The sequence below is a fragment of the Tiliqua scincoides genome, chromosome 10, assembly GCF_035046505.1.
Source record: "Tiliqua scincoides isolate rTilSci1 chromosome 10, rTilSci1.hap2, whole genome shotgun sequence".
Taxonomy (NCBI): domain Eukaryota; kingdom Metazoa; phylum Chordata; class Lepidosauria; order Squamata; family Scincidae; genus Tiliqua; species Tiliqua scincoides.
The window spans coordinates 15,179,595-15,194,594 of NC_089830.1; the positions used below are offsets into that span (position 1 = coordinate 15,179,595).

At 47.5% G+C, this 15,000-nt stretch overlaps 1 pseudogene; it reads left to right on the forward strand.

Annotated features, from left to right (window-relative positions):
- Nucleotides 1-14,488: 14,488 nt before the first annotated feature.
- Nucleotides 14,489-14,605, forward strand: LOC136661980 (5S ribosomal RNA; annotated as a pseudogene).
- The last annotated feature ends 395 nt before the right edge of the window (nt 14,606-15,000 follow it).

Sequence of the window (15,000 nt, forward strand, 5' to 3'; positions counted from 1 at the left end):
GTATACTCCTCTCTGCACCTATCAGGTGGTGGGAACTCTGTAATAAAAGAAGCTGCACCCATGATAGTTCAGTTCAGTTCCTCTTTATATGTGCATTTGCTGATGTTCGAGGGGCAGAATTGCTACCTACTTCTAGTTATCTGACTCTGTTCTCATTACCTGTGAATATCGTGCTGGTGCACTGGGATGGGGAGCAGTGCAGCTAAGAGCAGGCAGGCAGGTGGGGGCAAGAGAGGTTGCATGAGGAGGAGGAGAAGAGACAGTGGCCTCCTCGTGAGCAGAAGGCAGTGTTGGTGCTCTGCAGGCTGAGAGGAAGAGACAGTATACAGTATATGGCCAACAGTATATGGAAGGAATGGGCGTAATTGCATCCAGTCAGTTTTTTAGAAAGTTGTCTACTTTAGGTCAGTTTTGGATACCAAAGGGACTTTGGGATTGGCCCATGGAGAATGGTTGGGCACACTTGTGTCCACTTCCTGACTTGCCCTGCCATCTTGGGCACCATCTTGGGGACTTGCCGCTGAACCTTCAGAATGGCGATGATGAGAGGCCAATGGAAGGGTACCTGAGGGCTGCTCTGGGGCAAGCCTAGGTAAGGAGCCAAGAGTCAGGTTGAGGACGAGGACAGGTGAAGCTACCCCCTTCCCACTGCTGAACTATGAGGCTTGTTGTTGGGTCAGCAACCTTGAACTAGTCAAGGGACAGCCAGCACAGAGGCGGAAGCATCAGATGTTGATGAGCCTTCGCTATCACCTAACCCTATAGACATCAGGTTCATAAAGTGCATAGAGTATATGTTGAAGAGGTTTCCCTGGAACCGAACCCCATGTTTCCCATAGGCTCAATGATTCAGTATCTGCTAGCACGGTATCCACTCGATTTTCCAGGAACCTACCCTAGAGGATAACAAGAACTGACTGTATATATTTAAATGAGCCACCTCTTTTGTTTTAGATGAAGAGCCCCTGGTGCATACAGCTGGCTCTCTTCAATCAGCTGGGTGTGAGCGAGCCAGAAGCCCTCCCCAAAATTTTGGATGTGTTAGAGAGCACCTTGTCCTCTATCACAGGGGAGGAAGAAACCAGCTACATCAGAATGTTGTCTGCAACCTACTCTGCTCTTGTTGACCATGTGAGTGTTTTAGATTGTCATGTCAGACACTGTACAGGTGACCCATGGAGTTCCTTAGTACTGGGCACGCTATCAAGAGTGTGTGTGCTAAATTCAGGAGAAGAGACATGGGCTCCTCATCCTTGTAGCCACAGACAATGAAGGGCTAAAACCAGAAACAACATCTCTGTTGCACATTGTCACCAGTAATTTAGTGTTGGGAGAATTAGAACAGATATAAGAAAGTATTTATTTCTTTATCTACCCACCCACTCAGTAACTGTAATTATTCTTTGTAACTCCTTACCACAGGATGTGGTGATGGCATCTGGCTTAGATACCTTGAAAAAGGGATTGGACAAATGTAAGGAGGAAGAGCCCATCACAGGTTACAAACCATGATTGGTGTGTGCAACCTCCTGCTTTTAGAAGCAGGCTACCTCAGAATGCCAAGTGCAAGGGAGTGGCACCAGCATGCAGTCTTGTGTGCTTCCTGAGTTATCTGGTGGGCCTGTGAAATACAGGAAATTGGACTAGATGGGCCTTTGGCCTGATCCAGCAGGGCTCTTCTTATGCTCTTATGAGATTAGAAACCTGGCAAGTATCAATCTCTGGTGACTCTTCCTATTTGTTTCCTATTTGCAGGAGGAAGCAAGCGTCCGTGCCCTAGTGATAAAGCACTTGTGGTTGCTTCGGAGCCGGAAGGGGAAACAGTGGCTCCCACATACAACAGAAGCAGCCATTTCTGAAATGGTGAACATTCTTGTTCATCTCCAGGATAAGAGTGAGGTGGTGGAGGTGAGTGGCCACCTGCGTGACTTACATTAGCAGGAGAGAGGAATCACCTCCAAGAGCAGGGACCAAGACTCTTGTTGCCGGGGGTGACCTGCCATTGACTGTTCTGGGAAATTCTCCCATGTTGTAGCTCAACTCTTGCTTGCTGTGCCCGTGGGGGAAGGATGATGCTAAGGATAGGCAGGGCAGGCCCAAGACCTCCTAAGGCAGCATGCCAAATATTGTCCCCCTTTAACTGATGATGTGCCAGTCTCTGTTCCTCCCCTTCCCCATGTTCTTGTTCAACTCTCTCCTGCCCTCCAGCTTTCTCTTCCTCTGCTCTTCTCTATCCCTTCTTCCCTTTCCAATGCAGGGAGTGGGAGGAGGAGGAGGAGGAGCAGTGGAGGTAGGCAGGCAGGCAGAGATGGGCAGCCCCACCAATCTGCGTTAGCTGGCCTCATGAATGGGCTGGCCCTGCTCAAGGGTTTCTTGTACATGTTGGCTTCGCAAGACTGACCACCGTCTTCGGCTTCATTCCCCCTGCAGGTCCTGTCTTGACTAATTTGCTTCCCTCTCTGCAGTGGCGTCACCAGGGTTTGTGTCACCCGGTGCGGGACGCCAGCGCATCACCCCTGTGATGGATCTCCTCCCATGCGACGGGGGGGCAATGCTTTGAGTGGCATTGTACCATCACCCCACCCCCGCTGTTTTTTTTATAACTTTTGATGGAAAAGAGCTAGTTTAAGGTTTGTTTCATTGAAGTTACATGAACTTCATACATGAAATTATGCTTTGATTGATATATAACATGATTGTATTATTTGGAAATACAAAGATTTTAAAAATTTGGGTGAGTAGTGGTATCACTCTCCGTGCACGTCATGCAGTGTGGCCCGCACCCATCTAGCAATGCCATTGCCATTGTTATATCTTGGCTTTCTGACATCAGAAAATATACAGGTCCAGTCTTGTTATACACGGATTTGACTCAGCATGAATGGCCACTGCAAATGAGAAGGAATGTGCTGATCCCTGGAGAAGGGGGAAAATGCATGCCTTTAAAATCAGTTTAAAAATCGGAACAGTTCTTTAACAATAGCCTCCTTAATGAGAGGGGAGGCAGCTGGCTGACAATCCATCAATCCTTCTCTCTCCAGGTGACCCCTCCCTTCCCCCTGAGCACATGAAAGAAAGGTGATCACTTTGCATTGGTGAAGGGAGTGGCGGAGTGAATTGGAGGACTGATTGATGGATTGTCTTCTTAATGATCTTACATCACAAAGATCAGCAAGGCTGTTTTTAAATCACCTGAGCCAAAAAACTTTTTTTAATTTTTTTTAAAAATTGATTTGCTATAGTACGTTTTTTTGCCATCCACTTAAGTGCTTGGAATGGAACTCACGCGAATAATGAGGCTTCACCTGTAGATCTAGCGCATGTTTTCCAGCTCAAAGCTGACATGAAACAAACCTGTTTCCAGTCCACTCGAAGTACCTGAGAAATAACCAGTTTCCACTGTATTACTCTTTTCTTGCAAGCTAGCTAGCTGAATGCTTGAATAGTTTAGTTTTCCTATGTACGTACATTTGTACTCCGACCTTTCTCTAAGGATCACACAATGGTAGACGGAGATCTAGACATTTGCCCAGCATGCTTCAGTCCTAAATAGCTCTTTGATTAACCTCTCCAGGCCTTGTGTCTTGCTGGCACATCAGGGAGAAGGCGCCCCAACTCGGGGTGATAGGGTCCTGCTGCAAACGTAGACATAGGGTACCTTACAGCCTGATGCTATGCGGCCGCTGTGCTGATTGCTCAGGGCTGAGTGCGCTTTGTCTGCTGATGCCAATGTGCCATCATGTTGGAGAGGTTAACTGTGTGTGTGTGTGGGGGGGGGGGGTGAGATGGTTGGCCACCTTCAGTCTCGAAAGACTATGGTATAAGCTTACAGCAGGCGGTATTCCCAGGCGGTCTCCCATCCAAGTACTAACCAGGCCTGAGCCTGCTTAGCTTCCGAGATCAGACAAGATCGGGCATGTGCAGGGTAACAGACCTCTGAAAGACTTACCCGCATGGCATGACTCCTGTGCAGGGCTATACCAGCTACTTCATGGGACTCCTATGAGCTACACAAGCTACGTTGCCAGCTTTGGAGCCACTGGGGGCATGTACAGCTCAGAAAGGGATTTTGGGATCTAACTTTATCTTTCCCACCTTGCTTCCCTCCCCCCTTTTTCAACCTCTCTGCTGGTGAGGTTGTGGCCAGGGACTTTCTTCAACCTGTTGGTGGTGGGGCATGGCTTTCTGGTGTACTGCTGTGCTTGTGTCAGTGCAGCACCTGTCAGGCTTCTGCACTGGTGGGGCTGCCTGTGTGCTGGTGTGTGTGGCAGTATGCTGGTGTTTCCCCTGGCTAGGATTGTTTCCTGAGGTTTCCATAAGAAGCCTTCCATAGGAGAAAAATTCTTCTCCAGTGCAAAGGACGCCTTAGGACAGAGTTCTCCAAACTTTTTGGCCAGAGGGCCACATCAAATATCTGGCACGGTATTGAGGGCCGGGAAAAAAAATTAAATATAACATTTATATAAATAAATCAGAGATGGAACTTAGATGAGTGAATAAATAATGAATGGGCTCATTCATTCAACCTCTCCGGCCCTTCAGACCAGAAGCCACCCTCCAGACGCAACCAGAGCACTGTTCTAGTCATGTTCCGCCAAGTGGGCCAGAGGCTTTCAGGGAACAAGAGGCTGGTCGTGTGCCAGATAGAGGCTCTCCATGGGCCACATATGGCCCCCGGGCCAGGGTTTGGAGGCCCCTGCCTTAGGATATGATCTTTTTTGACTCCATGTGCTGCAGGAAGCAATGGCCTATCTCAGAGTGCTGGTCCCAAGAGTGAGGAGGTACGTGAAGCCCCAAAGCCACGACCTTCACTTCGTGCTCTACCATGTTGCCAAGCATTTGGTAAGTCTTTGTTGCTGTCTTCCCAGGGTACCACTTTAAATCCCACCTGTTCGTCAAGAATAGAGTAGAACTACTTACAAAGCTTTATCATACTGAGCTTTATCTCAACAAAACTCATACAGGTATAATATCATTAGCTGAGGATTTTTCACCTTCAATTTTATTTCAGTGTGATGAGAATGGTCCTTTAAATTAAAGGAAAAACATCCTTTAACAATAGCCTCACTTACCATTGTAATCTCTCTCCAAGGGCTTAGAGAGGCTTCACTCCCAGGCAAGCAACCCCTCCCTTCCCCCTGGAGCACTGAAAAGAATACAAAGGGAAGTGATTATTGCCTCCCTCTTTGCATTCTTTCCCTGTGCTTCAGGTGAAGGGAAGTGTCACTGCCTAGGAGTGAGGCCTTTCTAAGCACCTGGAGAGAGAGAGAGAGAGAGAGAGAGAGAGGAAGAGAGAGAGAGAGAGAGAGAGAGAGAGAGAGAGAGGGATTGTCTGCTTTCTGCTTCTGCTCTCCCTCACAATGTTAAGTGAAGCTGTTTTTAAACCACTGAGAAAAGGGACATTGTTTTTTAAATGGATTTCATTTAGCATGATTTTTGGCATCCGCAGGGATTCTCAGAACGGAACCCTCATGGATGCCAAGACTCAACCTGTATAAATTTTCTCATATACCATGGGGAATTTCCACATCACACTATAAGGTAGTATGATGATCGTTGTCCCATAGTCCTCTAGTGAAATGCATAGATGAGCATGGATTTGAACCCAGGTCTGCTTAGTCTACATCCAACTTCATGGGTTTCACTACTTTATTTGTGATCCAAGGGTGGTAGGATCAGTACAGAGTGTTCCCTTTGCACAAACATGCCTGATGCCAGTTCTCATTGTTATTTTCTGCAAGACCAAGACCTGCAGCCCAGATCTCATTAGGGGTGCTGCCCTGAGCTGTGTGTTCCATCCTTGTGTGAAGGAGGCAGCAATATTCAAGGTGGCAGCTTGCTTTGTGGGTAAGTCAAGGAGCATCCCTCACTTCAGTGCTGAACATCAGCCCCCACCCGTTTCTCTAATCCAATAAGCAGTGTGACTGTTTCAAAGACACCCCCTCTTTTTCACCTGGCAGATCCTCCCAAACTGCAGAGCACCCCTGAAAACCATCCTAATTGTTGGAGACTATTTTTGCTTGTTTGTATTTTGGCAAAAGTGTATTTTGGCTTAAAAAACATTAGGTCAGCATTTGGCTGTGCGAGAACTTGTGATATCTGGGTGACTGAACAGAGAAGTCCCTTTGATTCAACAGGTCTCTTGGTGCAGAAACTAGAACCCAATGCCAGGAACAGGGGACCACTGGCTTCTCTACAAGAATAGTTTATACAAGTGGTTCCCAAACTGTGGGTCAGGACCCACTGCTTGGTTGTGACCTGAATTTTGGTGGGTTTTATGTAGGAACATAAAACGGGTCATTTCCCCTTAAGGGGAGTGACCTAGTAATGGATGCCCCGGCAGTGCCACAGTAAACCAAAAGTCACTGAAATGAAGCTTGGGGGAGACCCGCAGAGGGAGCTGCAGGCCTCTCGGACCCTCTCCAAGGCTGGCAGACCCCCTCAGGTACGCAAGCCTCTGGGTGCCTGCGGCACCACTACCACTGCGGCGCCACTGGGGCACATCCCCTCTCTCAGTCCCTGCCACTTACAAGCAGTTCTTGGACTCCCCGCGAGTTTGAGAACCGCTGAGCTATTTCCTCAAGCCCTGAGGCTATTCAAAAATCAGATACTGTAGTTACATATTACCCTACAAAGAGCCCAACTGCTGCAGTTTGCAAGCATGTGTAAATATAGGGAGATAAATGTTTCAGGGTCTTTTTCTGGTTATTATCCCTTATAAATAAATAGATTTTTCTTTCTAGACCTCTTTTTTTAAAGTCTGGTAAACCTAAGTGGGTCCTGATAGAGTATCGTTTAAAAAAGTGGGTCCTGATGCTTAAAAGATGCCCCTTGTTTATTGCCTCTCGGTACAGTACATGTGCCCCACAGGGAGAACACTGGTCTCAGCTCACAACCTCCTAAGGCAATGACTCTCAAACTACTAGCACCAGGACCTCCTTTTTAGAATGAGAATCTATCAGGACCCACCGGAAATGATGTTCTGAAGTGACATCATCAAGCAGGAAAATCTTTCTTTCTTTCTTTCTTTTAATAAATGCAAATACAAACAAATTAAAAAGAATAAAGATATTACAAGTTGTGTGGCAAGTTTGGAGATCTCAAACTACATTTTTTTGTTCTACTACTACAAATCATACAAAAAAGTTAGTCATCACATCTTAAACAATCTACACTTATTTAAAATGTACATTTTCAAAAGAAAAAGAAAAATGAGAAAAACATAAAAGTTAAATCCCCTATCTACTCATCAAATCCATAGATTATTTGACCCATTCTCCCTTCAATGCGCAGGAAGTCCATGAATGGTTTCCAATTGTCCATAAAAGTTTTTACTGGCTTATCTTTAAGAAGTATAATAAGTTTATCCATTTCTGTCAAATTCAATACCTTTAGCCAGCGTTCTTCCACTACAGGTATCTCTGGAACTTTCCAGTATTTGGCATACGATATTCTTGCAGCAGTTGTCATCTATAAAAACATAGTTTCATAGTCTTTCTGAATTGAATCATCCAATATTCCCAACAAAATAGTGTCTTGTTTCATCTGTAAATTTACCTTAAATGTCAACTGCATTTGCTGGTGTATCAAAGTCCAATATATTTTTGCTTTTGTACAAGTCCACCACATACGGTAGAACATTCTTTCTTGTCTTGTACACTTCCAACATCTATTTGGTATATTAATACATTTTTGCCAGTTTACCTGGAGTCAGACACCATCTATACATCATTTTATAAAAGTTCTCTAAGATTTGCATTCAATAAGCAGGAAACGTTTTCACAGTCATAGGCTGCAATCCTACCTGTGCTTATCCAGGAGTAAGTCCCATTTACTGTGTTACATTCTAGCCTGTAAAAAGTACAAGTTTGTCACATTTCCCCAAATGGTAGCATCAAGTCTAATATAGTAAAAACAAAATATTGAAATGATATGGGGAGCCACCTGAAATTGGCTCTCGGTTCACCTAGTGGGTCCTGACCCACAGTTTGAGAAACACTGACCTAGGGAGATCTCTGGCAGTCCTAGGTGCTGTCTTGACAGTCCAAGAATCAACATTCTGTCCATTGTCGATGGCAACACCATGAAGGAAGTCCCAAAAGGCATCCCCTGAGCACTGAAGCTGTCCTTCAAGATGGGTCTCTCCAGAGGTCTCATGGCACTTTACAACCACTTCAGAGCACTCCCTCATAAGCTAATACTGATTCAGGTTGGTTTTCCAAGAGTAACTTCCTATTTATTCCACTGTCTCTCTAGGACACCTGGCTCATATTAATGGGAGCTTCCTAAGAGGAGAAGATTTTCCTGCCTACTTCATGTGTAAGTGAGGAGTGCAGCTTTGCCCTTTCATAAACTCCCTATATTTTTTAAGGATTTTGTGGTCCAAGTTCATCCAGGAAGGAGCAGGTTCATCACTGGTCTCTGATAATCTCATTACATGACTGTTTTAACTTCCAGAAGAAAAGGAACCCACTAGATTTTGGGCTCTCTGTTCACCAAGGAGGGAGGGTCCCCAAGGTAGCCTCCTTCTGACTCAGCTCCCTAGGTGGCAGAGAAAGCTATCATTTTTTCCCTGTTAATCCCAAACGGACCAATAGGAAGAATAGAGTGGACAGCAAGAGATCAAGGACCGTCACTAACTGCTAGGCTTTGAGTCCTTTTAACCCTTCTCTTTCATCACAATTTACATTCAAATACACATTTTTTAGGGGGAGGGGAACAAAAACAGTGCACAATTATTGTGTACCTTGGTACCTGTTGATTTTGTTTTGCTTTTCTATTGACCTTATTGGGGGGGGGGGTTGTTTAAACTTCATGATTTATTTATTGTATTTTGATATATTTTTAAGTTCATTGTAATTTGTTTTTTTCTGGAATTTTTATTTGTGATTGTGACCCACCCTGGACTTCCTGTTGTTCTGGAGAAGGGCAGGATATAAATCTATTGAATAAATAAATAAAAATTACGTGAAGCTATCTTTTTCTGCCCACTCATAAGGCACAGTTTGATAGAGAGGTCAAAAAGCAGAGAGGGCAGTGGTGGCTTGGGATGGACTGAGGAAGTTGGAAAGAAAAGGGGATTTCCCGTGCATGGAGATAGGCACAAACAAATAAGAGAACAAAACAGACTTTGTAGTTAAAAGAAGAAAAAGGTCCAGCAGGCATCTCTGATTGATTGGCCTTCTCTCTCACCCATTCAGGTCTTGAAAGCAGGGAAGTAAATGAGGAAGGCAAAGTGGTTGGTGCTGCCACCAAGGCCATTTTACAGCGGGTCTTCATCAAGCACAGCAAAAAAGGCATCCAGGGCTTTATGTGCCATTGTGCCAGGCTGTGTTTGCCAACTGGAAAGCACCCACCAGAATACTACAGGGAAGATCTGGTGAGTACAGTATGTGCTTTGAATTCGCAATCAGTCAAATACCTGCAGAATCATGACCATGGCTGATGTGGAAGTATAAACCAGATTTAGGCCCTGGAATTCAGCAGTGTCGGAATGAGTGTTCTGGTGTCACTAGGTGCTTTCTGTCTGTCACAGAAGGGAGCATATCACATATTAGCATAATACTTCATTAGCTCCTAAAGTCTTGACTGGAATTCAGACTCCTGAGACTCTAAATAAAAAATGCCCATCTAAACACCTGGCAGAGTGTGAAAATTGACATATTAATTAATTAAAAAATACAATTTTCAGATGAGCCCTGAAGCTAAATACTCTCTTAACAAAAGACAGAAGAAAAGAGGGAAGACCCTTTGATTCAGCAGCACAAGGAAGATTTTGACACAAATGATTTCGTGCAAGGAATTGTTGGCCTTGGTCTCCTCTGCTCACCCTTTTCCTTCTTCTCTTTATTTCTTTGCCTCTCTTTTGCACTGTCTCTCTGTCTGCCTCTGCCAAATTCCCTCCTGTTTCCCTTATTCTTTGCAAGATCATCCGCTCCCTAGTCTGATCATGTAAGAGGGTCACCTTGGGCAGTCATTCTCTGAACACCTTGGGTGCCATCTGTGCTGAGGTGGGGTGGGCTACTTCTGCTGAGAGGATCTCTTTGGCTGTGGTGCCCTACCTGTCAAATGCTCTCCCAATGGAAGCTCATCTGGTTTCTACCTTGTCTGATTGGGTACCAGGCAATAACCATTTTTATTTTGCAAGGTGCTTAACTGGGTTAGAATAGATGGTTTTAGTGCTGCCACTTTATCTGCTGTTTTTATCTTTGTGTTGCCTCACTGTTAGGAGGTAATTTGTTTTCTTATTAAATTTACTTTTAAGCATTTCTATCCTGCCTTCCTTGCCTCTAAAAAGCAAACCAACAAAGAAAAAAATGAATTAAAAAGCAAAACAATATAGACAGTGTCGGTTGCCATTACTGAGTTAGGTGATCAGTGGCCGTGCACTGAGCAGGGGTTTGAAATAAGAGCCCAATCCTAAACCCTCCGAGCAATGGCACTGGGTGTCACCAATGTACTATAAGGCACATCTACATCACCCAGTGAAGAATGTCCATGAGCCCTGGGCCTCAGCGCCAAGTAGAGATGCCAGGGGTGTTGGCAACCTACAGTCTCGAAAGGCTATGGTATCGCGCACTGAATGGTGGTTCTGGAACAGCGTCTAGTGTGGCTGAAAAGGACGATTCGGGAGTGACAATCCCTTCCACACCGGGAGCAAGTGCAGTCTGTCCCTGGTCTGTCTCCCTGGCTGTGGGCCTTCCTTCTTTGCCTCTTTGCCTCAGTCTGTTGGCCAAGTGTCTCTTCAAACTGGGAAAGGCCATGCTGCACAGCCTGCCTCCAAGCGGGCCGCTCAGAGGCCAGGGTTTCCCACCTGTTGAGGTCCACTCCTAAGGCCTTCAGATCCCTCTTGCAGATGTCCTTGTATCGCAGCTGTGGTCTACCTGTAGGGCGCTTTCCCTGCAGGAGTTCTCCATAGAGGAGATCCTTTGGGATCCGGCCATCATCCATTCTCACGACATGACCGAGCCAATGCAGGCATCTCTCAGGACTGTGTTGTTTGGAACTTTGTCCTGCCAGGTGATGCCGAGGGTGCGCCGGAGTCAGCGCATGTGGAAAGTGTTCAGCTGCCTCTCCTGTTGTGAGCGAAGAGTGCACCCAAAGGTAAGTCACGACCCCAGGTGGTGGTGCAGGTTTTTGGGGAGGGGGAAGGCATTCTGGGGCGGGGTGCAGGATTGACAGGCCCAGGGAGGGGTGGGACTGGTGAAGATTCTTTCCTCCATGTCAGGCTGCAAAGTGGCGGTTCAGCCAGCGCAGACTTGAGTAGCCCCATTGCGGGGCCTGTGCCCTGGCTTGCCCCTGCTCTTCAAGTTCCCTTCCAACTCTAACAGCATATGCTTCTTCCATTCTTCAAATGAATAAAATCATTCCTCATCTTTCCAGGAGCTCCCTGCTGGATCTCAATTGGATCCCTGCAAATGACACACGGAAGCTGACACCTGTGCCCAGCGGCAGTCTTCCGTCCCTTCTCTCCCTCCTGTAGTTCACCAGGTGAGCCGGCAGATTTTTCAAAGCACGCTTGGAGCTTGATTGGCTCTTCTTGTTTCACAGACTGCTAAGCAGCACTGCTGCCACCTTTTTCTCTGGCTGTGCTCCTGGGCTTGTCTTAGGAGCACAAAGATCTCCCATTTCCTTTCTGATGGTCAGAGCAGAGCCCTTGACGAAGGCTGGGAAGGTCCGTGGATGTTCAGAAGCAAGAGTTGGCTAAACCCCTAAAAGAGACAAAGGGCACAATCCTAACCGTGCCTTGGGCCACAAGTTTATTGCGCCGGCCCGGGAGGGTCGCTAACGTGCCAGAAGCCACAAGGAGATGCGCCAACACATGGAGGCTGAATCCAGCCTCTGTGGCGGCTTCCCTGCTGAGTCTTGCGATGGCCTGGGTGGGCCGATGCAAGAGTGAAAGGTAGGCGTGGGGGAGGCAGTGGGCGTCAGGGAGGAGGCAGGACAGAGGCATTCCTGGGTGGGGTGTGGGTGAGCAGTGGGCAGCCCCGGGGATGGGCGGGGGTGGGCGGGCAGAGAGAGGGAGTTGGGCTGGGATCCGGCAGTTATGCCAGATCCCAACCCCTGTTCCCAGGGAGAACGGAGCAGTTTGAAGCCACTGCGCTCTCCTTGGATTTGTGCCACCTCCAGAGGTGGTACAAATTCAAGGAGACCCATACTGGCCAGCAGCTGTTACCCAGGGGTAAAGCGAGAGACAAGGGCAAGGATGGGAGAGTGGAGGCAAATGTAGGGGTAGGAGCTAATAAATAGGCCAGGCCTGAGTAGATCTGGGATGGGATGGGCACATTGGTGTGGGTTCTGTCCCCCTTCTTGAGTTTTCAGCCTCTCTGCTCCTCTTTCTTGCAGATCCCCCTGTCGTCATGCTGTCAGTGCGGCCGCAAACGGTCGCCGAGGGTGGCAAAGTGAGCTTTCTCTGCACGGCCACCTCCAACCCGGAGCTGACAGGCGACAGGTAAAAAGGCCAACAGACTCCAACCTCCCAGAGATCACACAGCAATAGTGATGTTGCTGCGATGCCCTCTACTGGCAGCTTTGGGGATTACAATGAGCCGGGCTCGTCTGATGCCAGTGCATGCCTTCGCAGGTGGGCCAAAGGAGATGTGCCCATTCCGGAGGCCAACGGGGACAGCTATGAGGCGATAGTAAATCAATCGTTTTTCATGGAGCCCGTGTCGTGCGAGGGCTCGAATGCCGTCGGCAGCACACTGGTGGATGTGCATTGTAAGTGAAGGAGGCAGGTTGGGTCTGTGTATCCTGGGATAGGTGGGAACACTTTGGAAGAGGAGGATGGACAAGGAGATGACGAGGGTGACCTTGGTGCCAGATTGGTGCCAGATACTGAGTGTGGGCAGGTCAGATGTGGGGCTCCCCCCACCAGGATCTTCTCTCCTGTAACCCCACTTGCCATTCCAGCAGGTAGACCTCAAAGGCCTCCCACCTGCGACCATCATTGTGGTAAAAATTAGGCATTTGTGCCATATTTTTGACACATTCACAGCTGAGTTTGCACCCAATTAGAGCGAGGTGACTAATATATCCATTACCTTTGCATCAATTTGCATATGAGTAAAAATAACCATTTCTGAAGCAAGAAAGCATGCTTAATTTGTTTTTTTATATTATGCACACGGATCAAGACCCTTAATTGACTATAAAGCTCCCCCCAATTAATTTTATAAGTACTTGTATGAAGCAGCACAGGCAGATGTTTATCTACATACAAATTTTTTGAAAACAAACTATTTAATACATGCATAAACACACGTTCATTCACACTATTGAAGACAACAGTGTATAAAACTGCAGATTTTAAGAAGAATGTTTAATGAACTGCTTGTCAACCAAAAAGCCATTCACAAAGAAGGCAAGCGCTGTCTTTAAAAGAAAAAAAAGAAAATCCACTCCTGGGACCTTCTGCATGGAAAGCAGGTCTCTACTACTGAGCGATGGGCCCCCCTAACCCCTGTTTTCCTCTTTTTCCTGCAGTTGGAGCCTGCCTTATCTCCCAGCCCAAGCCCCTGACTGTAGGTGTTGGTTCTGATGCCTCTTTCACCTGTACCTGGGCGGGGAGTCCACCTCTCACCCTAGCCTGGACCAAGAAGGAGTTCAGGTTCCCAAGTTGTGTGTAATTTACCAAACACAAATCTGGGAACACCAACCTCTACCCCCTCCTGTTGTCTCGTAGCACAGTGGGCCAGGTGGAAGACCATGGTGGTAGTAAGAGAGATATAGAACCTTTGCTTTATTCTGACTGTCTGCCAAGGTCAATGGGGGGCACCCCTTTCTGCCTTCCTCCCCACCTGAACTGAGCCTGTGAACACACAGGACACAGTTTTGGTTGTGGCACCAGGAGACCCACCCACTTTGAATCCTCAGAAAAATTGTGAAGCCCTTCTGTCCAAACAGGCCTTCAGTTTAGGATGTTCTGTTCCCTGGTTAGATAACTGAGGCCGGGTATCCTTTTTTGGGCTGGAAAAAGAGCACTGATCCCTTCATTTCAGTAAATAAATCTGAATTCACTTGTACCCACAGGTGTCGAGCAATGGAAACGCGCTACACCTCAAGGCTGTGACGCAGGAAGATGCCGGCATGTACGTCTGCAAAACCATCGTGCCACGCATTGGAGTGGCTGAGAAGGCACTAGCTGTGAATGGTGAGGGGTCTTGGAACCAGGTCATGCACAGCAACCTATTGCAGTGAGCCTGGCGGAAATCTGACCAGACCTGATTGCATCCGTCATTTTTGTCTTTTCCTCAGGGCCGCCCATTATCGGCGCGGAACCAAGCCTGCAGACTGCAGTGGGGGCCAAGGCACGGCTGGAGTGTTTGGTGGGGAGCGTCCCACCCCCCGACAGGATTGTAAGTGCGTGACTCGCCTTTGCCCTCCACCCTCATGCCTTAACCAGACCTGAATGTACCAGATGGTCCTCCTTATCCATGGAGTTGTGATCCATGGAGTTGACTCAACATGGATTGCAAGCCCACACTGGAGCAGCAACTGTTGCCCTGCACATGCCTGATCTCATCTGATCTCGGAAGCTAAGCAGGGTCAGGCCTGGTTAGTACTTGGACGGGAGACCGCTTGGGAATACCGGGTGCTGTAGGCTTCTACCATAGTCTTTCGAGACTGAAGGTTGCCAACCACTGGAGGACCTCAGAGGACCTCCCAGGCATGACTGGAAGTCGTGTCTAGGAGGTCTTCTGAGTTCAGCCAGAGCCTTTGGAGAGGCACTTCCAGGTTATCACAAAATGTCTTTCTGAAGACTCTGGCTGACCTTCTGAGGTGCGAGGAGGTAGCCTGCAGTGTCCCTGCACCTCATAAAGCCTCCTGGAGACCTTCTGGAGTCCTGAAGGCACCCCTGGTTTTCAACCAAAGCTGGAAGTGCTTTTCAAAGACCTTCTGAGGCCTGGGCAGGCTGTGTACAACTTCCCCTCACCTCAGAAGGCCAGCCCCAGTCTTTGGAAAGGCAGTAGGGTATGTCATATGCCAAAGAAACCAGAT